General features: G+C 40.1%; 1 protein-coding gene across 1 annotated transcript in view; it reads left to right on the forward strand.

Annotated features, from left to right (window-relative positions):
- Positions 1-12,809, forward strand: part of kcnq3 (potassium voltage-gated channel, KQT-like subfamily, member 3) — a gene marked incomplete at its 5' end in the record, with an annotated part of 174,613 nt that overhangs the window by 128,306 nt on the left and 33,498 nt on the right. The gene's annotated exons all lie outside the window — the stretch shown is intronic.

Here is a 12,809-nt window from a genome sequence, read left to right on the forward strand (position 1 = left end):
TTTTTGTGCACAAAGAGGTCAAACTCATTACTGTGGAACAAGCACAGCTTTGCTCTACTGTAAAATGTATAAAGTCAACAGTATCCTCTGGTGCAGTATTTAGGCGAGTGTTGGACTGACAGAGGTGACATTCCTCAATTGAGACATTGTTTATTCCTACAATGTAAATTGTAAATCCTACATCATGAACTATGCAACTCCATTATTCAAATGGTATAAATCCTGTGTGACTCAGTTTAACAAGTTGATTCATTTAATATATTTGTCGACACCAACCCGGCCACTCCCTTCGCTGAGCGAATATTGGCCTACTTTGTGTCTCCTGCTGTATCCTCTCCACAAAAGTAAGCCTGTCCTCGCTGTCTGGAATTCCATCCCAGAGTCCTTCGATTCCCTCCCTCCCATACCCACCTTGGGTGCCCAGCCAGCATTGCTAAGAAATGATTTGAGACATCCTCCCAAAGCATATCATACTATACAACTGTAAATTATATTGCATTGCAATATTTTAGCTTAATGATGGGCTCAAACCGCACAACCTTTGGACTGAGGAGCTGGAAAACAATTGCTGCCAGCTCAAATAAATGGACCTATTGTGACTGCCAACTGAAGTCTCCCAGAATAAACGGGAGGGCTGTTGCCCTCAATCCACCCATGTGCATTCAAAAACAACAACAATTTGCATTTTCCCATTGATCCCAGATTAAAGCCTGGGATGCACTGAAATGGGCGAATGGTAATTCACTCTTAAAAAAAACAGTCCCTATGCTTTACATTATATTCCTGTAAAGCGCTTTGAGACATACTTCCAAAGTGAAAGGAGCTATAACAAATGTAAGGATCATTATAATTTTTATAATGTATGACCTCAGACCCAATGGAAGTAAAGTAATCCATTCCAGGATATTTTGAACTCATATTGTAAATTAAAACCTTCTGTTCCTTCAAATTTCAATATCGGCACCAGCTTTTACTTAGCTGCTTCCCTGTGTTTCACAATCTCCAGCATGGCCAAACTCACTGACCCATGGTCTTTTAATAAAAATAACAACAGCTTTAGGTTGCACTAACTACCAGAGAGATTCTAGATCACAAACCAAACTTAATATAAAAGTTGTGTCCTTTGCTCTAAAGCATTGGTTTCTATAGGAACAAATCCGAAATGAAGCACAATTTTTTCCAAGCTGCAAAACTCCCCTAGAGAAATTTCTCAGGGGACTGTCCAGTGGCAGTAATTGGACAACTGGATGGGGGAAGAGATGTTGATGCCTACAGTGGGTGTAACAAGGCGTTTTTGTATTTGTAGGATGAATGCAGCCTTGTTGCAATCAGCTGAATTGTGTTACACACAAAGCAGCCTATGCTGTGATATTAAATGGGATTAGCTACGTCCACAAAAAACGAGAATAGTTTCCTGGTTTGGAAATATTATGCAATTGAACAGAATATGGCATTTAAATATGGCAAAAAATGGAGGGGCTTTTTTTTTTCAGGATTTGTGTTTTTGGACCAGAAAGATTACCATCTGGCCACAGCTTGCTTGATGTGAATGACCTCCTCATATCTTTTAATTTATATGATTCCATTATAGACACTTCAAAACCTTTTGAACATCACTGAGAAATTGCTGACAAAAGCATTATTGTTTGTGCCTACAAAATACACAGTCACTACAATTTACAGTAAATGCTGTGAAGCATTTTGAGAGACCCTCCCTAGGTGCAAGGTGCTATATTGAATGCATGGATTATTATTCTAGGATTACCAAGAGCATACTTACCTGTCCAGAGTATTCATGACCTGACCCTTCCAGAGAGACTCTCTGGGAGCTCAAGTGTTTGCCTGTCTACCACTGACCATTGACTGCTGTAAAAGGTCTCACTTGTCCAGCTGGTGCAGTAATTGCTGTGAATGCCTCATTACTCAGTGTTTCAATGTTAAGATCCTGGCTGTGAAGTCAATTAGTCAAACACTTCAGCACATGAACTCTGATTGACTCTCAGGCTAGGCAAACTGACAGAGGTACAAAATGACTTGTATTATTATAGTGTCTTATCACTTTGAAATGTCTTGAAGCAATTTACAGTCTTTACTGCCAAGTGTAGTGACTCCTTGAGTGGCTAAACAGGGAAGACAATTTGCTCACAGCAAGGCCCCATCAACAACTATGAGGTCAATGACTAATTTATCTGGACAATTGTTAGGCAGGGCTCTAAGAGAAATTATTTTCTCAAACAGTGGTGTGGGATCTTTCATGTTCTCTTGAACAACAGGCAGATAGGACCTCAGTTAAACTCTCATCTGAAAAACTACATGGTGCTTTCAGGTGGGTGGCAAGTGTACAGTCCAGAGGCATCATAAGATGGAATAAAGTTAGATATGGGTGTCATTACTTCCTATTGCCTTCTTATTGTTATGTATTATTTTCTGACTTTAAAGTTTGCCATTTTCTTTGTCATCGGCCTTCCATCACCTTGATCGTTTCCACCTTTAAGCATGGAGTTCAGTTTTACCAATCATTCTCGTTGAAGTGGCCATCATCAGTAGACACTGAAGGCCTAAAATTTCACCTGACCTTAGCCTTAAAAACTTTGTCTTGAAATTTAAAATTGTGCAGAATTTTGGAAAAATTCTTAAGTTCCAACTTGATTTGGAAATCATGGCTCTGTTTAAAAAATAGTGATAATAATAATAATAATCGTTAGATTTGATATAGCGCCTTATCAAGTCTTCGAGAATATACTGTAAAGTGAATTTTTTTTTCTTGTGGGATTATTATCAGGAATGTGGAGTAAGGAAACTTGCCCAAGGTTTTGCCCTGTCGGGAATCGAGCCCAGGTCTCTCTCTTGTGAGGAAAGTGCTCTAACCACTTTGCTACAGGACTCCATTGGAAGTCTTCTTTGATTATTGCATCGAATATAATATAACAATAACAATAAGTTGCATTTACATAGAGTCCTTCAGAGTGGGTAGCATCTCAGAGTGCTATGATAATAATAATAATCCTTGAAATTGACTTAGCAACTATATATGCTATGCTGAAAAGTGAAGTGTGTATGTTTAAGGGTTAATTTAAATTTAATAATATTAATAATAATCCTTGCATTTGATAGCACTTTGTCCCTGCGGTAAGGTAAGGACTGACAGAAATGTTGTACAAAAATATAGATGTTTATTAATTCGGATTAGTAATAATTATAAATAATTAAAAGAATACATCACAATAATGCTTACATATCCATGTACAGTTCATCATGATTTAAGTTGATCTAACCAAATGCTGTGGAAGAGACAGAGTAGCAATGTCCATTTAATATCCATTTTAATGTATACTTATTAATACAAATATATATGCCGAACCAAAGATATCCAAATATTGTTGTATGTTTCTCAGTTCGATCACCCAAACGTATCCAGGTATCATGGCACGTCCAATTCGATCCCTCTCCTTCTTCAATTCTTTCCTCTGATTCTCTTTCCAAATCGATCTCCGTTTATTCAGTTCGTTAGATGACCTTTCACCTATTGTCTTTGCAAGATGGGTCCTTTCTAAAAAATGCAACATATCTCTCTCTCATGTTAAACCAGCTGCAGACCATTTTTCCATGGGAAAATGACTGATAAGGAATGAAAACAGTTTGTGTTTATATGCAGTCTTTTGTTTCTCCTCCTTGAGAAAGGATCTTTTTCGAAGTTAGTCACAACCAGCTCCCCTCATATGATCATATGTCAATATAGACATCATAAATATAATTTGAGATATTATTTGACCCATTAATTACAGAATCTTACAGTATTGTGTGGGCCAACACAACAGCCCAAAATATAAAATACACATTGCGCACAGCAATGTCCCACAAACAGCATGAAGTGAATGACCAATTTTATTTGGGGATTGTTGGCCATGACACCGGGAGAAACTTCCTTCTCTTTTAGAACAGTGTCACTGGATGCTTAACATCCATCTGAACAAACCTCTGAAGGACGGCACATCCAACAATGGAGCACCCCCCCAGCACTGCATTAGAGCGTCAACATAGACAATATGAGTTCCAGGTCCTGATGTGGGGCTTGAACCCACATCCTTCTGACTCAGAGGCAAGAGTGCTACCATCTGACCCAACCTGTGCCTATGGCTGACTGTGCCTAAGAGTCAACAAATTTTAACCTGGAATTTCAAACCCAGAGTGTTAAAGGTATATTCCTTCAGGGAGGGAATTACTGCCAAGTTGGTGATTATGATCAAGTAACTCAGTACTTACTTGGTATAACACCTGGGACTTTACCAGTCTTCCTGGCTCTTTAAATAAACTCACTAAATAATAATGATACTAATCCTCGCTAAACCTGGTGGCTCACTACGCAAGGTGGCACTGATTCTCTTAGTTGGGTTGTTGGGAACAGATTTAGTAATGCTGTAATTCTATCAGCATGTTTTGACATTAAAATGTGTAATTAGTAAGGTCTCACCAAATGGCCTGATGTTCAGGGGTTTCCCGTCAAAAACACAACTTACACCATGAGCCACTTTTTGCTGTGGTTTTGCCATTCCAGTGTTTATCATAAATTTTTTTGGTCAGCCGGGTGTCTGACACATGCGGAAACCCATCACCATGCTTGAGTATCCAAACCAAGCTGATTGTTTATCAACTCAAATGATATGTATAGATAGGATCAGTTCACAGTGGTATCAATTTTCTATTTTATACTAATTGACTTATCTAATTGTTTACAGGACAATGCTGCCTCATTTGCCTTATAACGTTCCTTCCATTTCTTATCAATTTTATTTTCTAAAGTGTTTGAGACGTTTATTTTTACATATAAGATACTATGTAAGTACAAGTTACTGTGTCCTTTATTTCAGGTGAACCATGAATAGGGTGGAGCATGGCAGAAATAACTAAATTAAGTGATACATTTCTTATTATTTGAAACAAAGTAGCAGATAGCTTCAATGGGAAACACACCATGCAATGTCTGTCCTCGGACCCCCCCTCTTCACCCTCTACATGCTCCCTCTTGGTGACATCATCCGCAGACATGGGGTAAATTTTCACATGTATGCGGGTGACACCCAACTCTATCTCTCTGCCTCCACCCTGAACTCCAGGATTACTGGCTTCCTGACCATCTGCCTGTCCAACAGCAAGTCCAGGAAGAGAGCCAACTTTCTCCAACTCAACGTCAACAAGAGAGGCCCTCCTGATTGGCTCGCGCCAGAATCTCTGCACCTCAGGCGCTGGGAGCATCAGTCTCCACGGCTGCACACTCAACCTCACTAAGCCAGTCAGGAACTTGGGTATCTTGTTTGACCCTGAACTGTCCTTTCTCCCCACATCCACGCCATGACCGGCACTGCCTACCACCACCTCCACAACATTGCCAGACTCCGCCACTGCCTCACCCCTCAGGCTGCCGAAACCCTCACCCACGCATTCGTCACATCAAGGCTCGATTATGGGAACTCCCTCCTCATCGGCCTCCAACTCTTCCCTTCACAAACTGCAGATCATCCAAAACTCTGCAGCTCATGTACTCTCACGCACCAGGCTCCGTGACCCCATAATTCCCACCCCGACTCCACTGGCTCTCCATCCCCCAGAGGATCGAGTTCAAGATCCTCATCCTCATCCTACCCTGCCCACACCTACCACTCTGACCTGCTGACTCCCTACCAACCTGCCCGCTCCATCCGTTCATCGGGCTCTGACCTGCTCCATGTCTCCCGCTCGATCCGCCCTACCATTGGTGGCCGGGCTTTCAGCCTCTCTGCCCCCACACTCTGGAACTCCATCCCACGGTCCCTTCACCTCACTTCCTCCCTTGCCTCCTTCAAGGCTGATCTCAAGACCCTTCTCTTCGACCGTGCCTTTGGTCTCCCTCCCACCTCACTGTCTTCCCTCACCCCTACACCACCCCTCCCCCATGCTCGGGTCCCGACACCTGACCGTTCAGCGCTTTGGGACGTCCTCCCGACGTGAAAGGCTCTCTATAAATGTAGTTTTGTTGTTGTTGTTGTTGTTGTGCTGTACTGAGAAACGCAAATCAGGGAGATTCTGTGCTGTGTGATTGGGGAGGAGATGGAATCAGTTAAGTTTCCTTCAGTTGATCTCCAGTGATTTTTGCTGTAAAATGGCACATCACATGTGTGGCAGGATCAAGCTCAGCACTGACGCCCTTCATGATTAAATAGGCATCTGATACTCACTGTCTATGTTCACATGGAAAGAACAGTCACTTGGGTGAAGTTCTAGAGGGCTGCTGGTGCTTGTGAAAACATACACCGACAAGGGGAACACTTTCCACCTGGATCAGGATTGACTGTTTATTTAGAGTTTCAGAGACTCCAGAATTTTGTCAATTATTGAACTCAGTGTTAACTCTGAATTAATTTTTCTGTCCATACAGAAAAACGGCTTCAACATTAAGACCATATTTAAGAATTTGCGAAATTCTGGATGCTCAGAAATACTAAGCGAATAAATTTAGACCCAAATGGAATTTCTCCCCCTTGGTGTCTTCATGAGAAGTTGAGGAGAGAAAAATGGGAGAAAATGGGGATGGGTGTGATGGAGATATTTTGTTTCTACAGAACAATACTCTTATGTGACAATTTTAACACAAAATAAGATTTTGAGTTAGAACTGAGGTCAGGAAGCAATTTATCACACAGAGGGTTGTGAGCATGTGGGATGTTCTTCCCATGAAAGCTGTAAATGTATAAACAACAGGGATGTTTCTAACAGAGAGACAGATACCTGCTTAGTGGAGGCATAAAGGAGGTATAGTGAAAGTATGGGACATTGGGATTGAAAGATCTGCCAAAATCGAATAAACTGGTGGAATGTGGGCTGAATAGCCTTCTGCTGTTCCTAAATAAAGGATAAATGGGATCAAAATTCTCATAGGGCAACAGCTTCATGAAAAAAAACTTTGAAAAGGAACGCAGTGTGAAATGTTCATTTCATCAATAAAACAAATGTTTATTTTTTTGTGAGCCAGAATTCTCTGGAACATTTTATATTGCTGGCACGACACAGAACCTGGTCCCCTGATGCCACTCTAAGGTTGTAAGATGGAAACATAGTGCCCCCTGCTGGCGGCATGTTGTATCCTACAAACTGGGTGCAAAGTACATGATTGTGGTTAAACTGGTCCATGTGCAATTTTCCAATGGATCTTTTTTCAGTGCAAAAGTTAGGGTAGAGTCCTTTAGAGAGGAAATAAAAAATATGATTTAGTCTCAAATGATAGAAATTAAACCCAAGTCTTTACATATTCACCCACAAAAAATACAGTCAATTATAGTGTATTCTTTGAGAATTTATAAATTCAAGTTATTATTGTTTCTTTATAGATATATTGTGTTGTTATCAGGATATAAACTTAGACTGGCCTAAAATTCACCAATTTCAAACAAGATTTCTTAATAGGCAAAGTGAGTGAGGATTCCTTCATTCATTTCAGATCTATAATTTTATAATTTATTACATGCTTAAAATATAACCATTTGTGTAATGTAATGATTAGATTGAAGATACAATGAATTCCTAGCCAATATTTGTGCTATACTTACGGATATAACGCTATATAAAGATGCACAGACCTATATTTAGTCAGTGGAAGCTCACAATACATTCTGGGACTCCAGACTCTGTGTGTATCTCAGTGTTTGTATATTGACGTTGTAAATTGGATAACATTACCCATAGCAGGCAATATTTGAGGGCTGTCAGAGATGTATTAATTTGTTGGTACACATCATCTCAGGTAGATAACAAAAGCCCTTAGGAACATAGGAAACAGGAACAAGATGAGGCCTTTCAGCCTATTCGGTCTATTCCACCAGTTTCTTGGCAGATCTTTTAAAACTATTGCCCACCCTTTAGTCATACCCTTTAATGCCTTCAATTCCCAAGTATGTCCTATCGCTCCTTTAAGATTCCCTATTGATTCCATCTCTACAGCATTCAGATAACTTCCAAAACAATAACTAGTACTAAGGTTGCCCATCACAGCATGTTTTGATTTGAGCCCAGTTACTTATGCTATTCCGATTAAACACGTAGAATCAGTTCACAGTTGTCACTTCAGACAAATCATGGATGGGGGCTGAGAGGAAGGGCAATGGGAATGTTAAGTTTGAAGCTGGTTTTCTGTAAGTTTATTTTAAGAACTACGGAAAACAGGCTTCAAAGTTAAAACTGAATTCAACAATTTGCCAAATTCTGCACACTCTGAAATGTTGTGTTCAGTAAATCTAGACCCAGGGTGAATTTACAATGCAATCTCCATTTATAGAGTGCTTTCACATCAGGAGGATGTCTCAAATAGTTTCAAATGTTACACAATGTTCAGCACAATGCTTTTTTTACTCTGAAATGTGCTTTTATGAAGAGTCTGAAGTTGCCTTCTGTTATACTGTATATCAGGTTTCTAGACAGTGATTAGTGACTACTGTGACCTGTTGATTTGATTTGGAGTCCTTGGCATTCGGTTTATTCTGACCTCTACTGACAGTGCATTTGTAATCATCCATCTTCCTTCAAGGTTTAACCTTCCATCCCTTTAAAACAAATTTCTCACATTGTCGGGATCTGGGGACATTGTAGCAGGGATGTGACTTGATACCATTCACTTGCCCTTTGCCCTTCTCTTTGTGCTGGAGTTCACCTCACACCTTTGTGGAGGCATTCAATGGCACTGTTCCTCTCTAATACGTTTCCCAAAAGTGACGGTCATAACCTTTTGGATTTAAAATAAATGATCTGCATTTCGTAAGGGTGACTGTCTAAATTTGTATTGTTCAGGCAGCAAGTAACGTATTCTGAAAAGCCTCCAACTTAAATGGTCTTGCCAACAAACTTTCTATACCCAGTTTTGGCTCACATTAAGGCAACAGATGTGGATTGAAATGCTTTTATAAATCAAACTCACTTAAAAGGAAAGTGCGGATTTATTTAACGGTAGTTGTTTTGCCAACTCAGCAGAATTTGCCTTTCAGCTAACTTGGCCTCAGGCCGCTTTGAGCCATCATCAGTGGCCAAGCCTTGAAGAACTAAATCCCAACCCTGGGATTCCCTCCATCTCTCCTTTTGTCTCTCCACGCCCACCCGTCTGTCTTTAAATCTCACCTAAAAGTGTACCTCGTTGACCAGATGGAAAGGGGAGCATGTCAGCTGGGACTCTCACTGTGTGAGCAAAGCTGGCACATTGTGCAGGGTGTTCTGACACCATTCAATATTCTCCTGCTTTTCAGCGACACCACTGTGCCAGTGAGAGAGTCTGAGGCACACGACTCCACAGGCTGAACCCAATACATGCTCAATCCATGGTCATGTTCTCTTTCTATCCACAGGGGTAGGAACACAGCAGTGTAGCAATATCAGAACAGGAGGAGGCCAATCAGTTCTGTGGACCTGCTTTATTAGTTGCTAACAGATTTTTTGATCCCCTTTCTTTTTCATTACTTTTTAATTATACAATTAAGGGCACCTGTAATTCCCTCTGTGCACGTGACCGTGCTCAACAATCAATAATATATTTTCACACAAATCTCAGATCACACCCTCAAATTATTGTGAAATTTCCAATTCCCACATCAGTCTTATGGATCTCTGATGTTGAGATTCTGCATGTTAGTACATTTGCGGTGAGGCTATCAGCTTTTCCACCTGGTTCCCACATTTTATGAGCTCTGTTTGGAAAAATTGCTCGCGCAATTATTTTTAATTCCTTGTGAGCAAACTCTGTGAAGTGCGGATATGAACTATCTGAGTAATTGTCCTCATTCCCAGGCTCACCTATTTTTAGCTGATATGTACTTTTTAATCTGTTGCATGTATATTTAACAATGTTTACAGCTTCTCTGTGCAATCCATCACACAGCCACTATGGCTATTGCCTCCTGTTGATTTTTTCATTAACTAATGTTTGACTGTCTGGTTGCAATGTGTGTGATAAAGTGTTTCTAATTATTAAATGTTAATACTTGAACAAGATTTGAAAGATCAATCTTAAATAAGCTTGATTTTTCAGATCAAAAGGAAAACAATTCTGATGCCTGGTCACATCAATAGTGGGATACCGTGTGGTGAGTTTGAGGGAAAGTGCGTGTGTGTGTGTGACATGGACCACAGAGTTCTGGATGGTCTGCAGTTTGTATAGGGAGGAGCTGGGGAGTCTGGCAGTGGGGTGTTGGAATAATCGAGCCTGGAGGTGATCCAGGCGTTGATGAAGGATTCAGCGGGGGAAAGTGGGGGGGTGCGGGTGTGGTGGGAGGTGATGACGGAAGCAGGTGATGGTGCAGAAGTCAGGCAAAGCTGAGAGCTACGCACGCAAGCTCCGTTTTACCCAGCGGTTTGATTTTGAGATTTGTGTTCCAACTTTCAAGTGCCTCCGCACACTCTCTGTGATTTCCTGCAGTCTCACTCCTCACCCATTCCATCCATTCTGCTAACTCAGACCTGCTGAACATCCCACAGCCTCTCCAGTCCACCATCAGCTACTTTGCCCAAACTCTTTGGAACTCTCTCCCCAAATTCCTCCATCTCACATACTCCTTCTCTGCTGTCAAATCCCTTCTAAACACCTAACACTTTGACTTGCCTTTGGTAACCTCCCTCTTACCATACCCCCATCTCCCACTCTGTTTGGACACATACTCCATTGCTGTAAAACAGATTGAGATGATTACTTGTATGAAAGACACTATATAAGTGCAAGTTTTTATTGTTGAATCAATAACAGGTACATGGTTCTAAATAGAATCATAGATCTTTACAACACAGAAGAAGGCCACTTGACTTCATCTGTACTTATCTCAATGCTTTGCTCTATACACCTTCAGGCGTCTAACAGAAAAATATTATGTTGGATGGTTACAGATTTTAAACCCCTTTATATGAAAGAAGGGACTTCAAATCGCCATTAGCCACAGTAAAAGCTTCTTCATGGTTAAATAGAGATAAATAAAGATAAACATACGCATATTTTGTTTGACCTGGTTGCATGTGTGTTATCTGATTTAATGCATTTACGGCTGAAAGCTTGGAATATTTACTGTCATGGAATGAAACACTCAGAGGAGATTCTTTTCCCAAGAAGTTAAGAATAATCCTGGCACTAGCAGATTTAAGAGAATGATTGATCAAATTACAAAAATTGGTTGCTGTGTGGGATATGTTTTAGTTCAAATGGTTGTTTACCACAATACCCTTTGCTAATACAACAACTTGCATTACATAGCTACCTTCACACCGTCTGGCATCTCGGAACACTTATTTACTCCAATAATACTGTATTGGAATAAATAAGTGCAGCCCTGTTAGAATATGTTTTATTGCAGCGCAGATTTGCTTATAACATAAAAAACGCTATATCAAATGTAAGGATTATTATTATAACTCCAAAGGTGTGTGGACCCCATTTACTCGGCAAGAACACCACACAGGAAGTGATGTCGGCGGCAACCTGATCATCCAGAAGTTGGATATTTTTCTCTATCGTGGAACCATTTGGCGGGTGACTTTCCCCATAAATCTGCAATGACTCCCTTTTGGATATCTATCCAACTTCCTCTTCAAAAAAATATGAATTGTGCCTTGGCCACCACTCCTGGTAGAAATTCCACATTATAACAACCCTCTGTTAAGGTGTTCCACTTCAGCAGCAGACATATTGGGAATCATGGCAAAACCTTTTATTTAACAACAACGTTTAAATTGTCAATGCAAATAGAAACTGACAGCAGTGATATAAGGCTGATTTATTCTGCGTAGTCAGCTCAGGTTCAGGCTAGAGTAAGATTTTCTAGAATGTTTTCTTCATCTATCAGGAGTTCACACTGAAATGCTTTGAGAAAAACTAAAAGAAAAAGAATTGTATGTAAGTTAAGGAGATGTCATTCATTTTAATTTAAATTTAGCCTTAATTTGAAAAACAGATGTCAGCAGTTTTTTGTAGCATTAACATCACACAACCAGGGAGCTTTCAAGTGACCATGGAGGAACAGAGTTGATGCGAGATTCACGTCAACTTCTCTTGGACTGCAGTGTTGAATTGTCATGAACTGAAAGTAAAAACGGCAAGAGGGAATTTATCACTCACAAGTCTAACCATCAGCGAGTTCCTCTTAATTTTGAAAACTCCACTCCTAGATTGTTGTTATTTACTATTGTTTATGTTCTTGACCTTAGTATCTCCTCTGATTTCAAATGGAACAGCTGTGTTTCCTTGATTGTCCCAAAGACTTTCATTTTCCTCTTTAGCACCAAATGTTTATTTTCCTCTCTATAAAGTTCAGGTCTTCCTGAGGCTTGAATTTGTGTTCCAGTTCTTAAGGAGGTTCTTCTAGCATGTTTCATCTTCTTAGCAAAAATACGACAAAAGGTAATTCCCATCACGTTATAGACTGACAAGAATTTCATTAATTTATTCAAATATAAAAGAGTAAACTTAATACCTACATAGGAACAATGGAATAAAGTAAAGGCTTGATGTCCAGGCCACAGACTGATTTCCATGGTGGATAGTCATGAACGGTGCTATGTCCAAGTATTATGGATGGATATACAACCTATAGGTTGCTGCGATGTAAACAGTTGCTAATATTATACTATATATAAATGTATTTTGGACAAATTCTGAAACCAACACACCAAATGTAATTTCCATTATGCAGATATTTGATAATAACTTCCAACAATTTGGTGGCTGAACTACTTTCATCTGACACTGAATATTAGGTCCCTCTAGTGGTTTGTTTTAGTATTCATGGCAAGAATTTGTTAGCACACGATGGAGT

The sequence above is a fragment of the Callorhinchus milii genome, unplaced genomic scaffold, assembly GCF_018977255.1.
Source record: "Callorhinchus milii isolate IMCB2004 unplaced genomic scaffold, IMCB_Cmil_1.0 Scaffold2, whole genome shotgun sequence".
NCBI classification, from domain to species: domain Eukaryota; kingdom Metazoa; phylum Chordata; class Chondrichthyes; order Chimaeriformes; family Callorhinchidae; genus Callorhinchus; species Callorhinchus milii.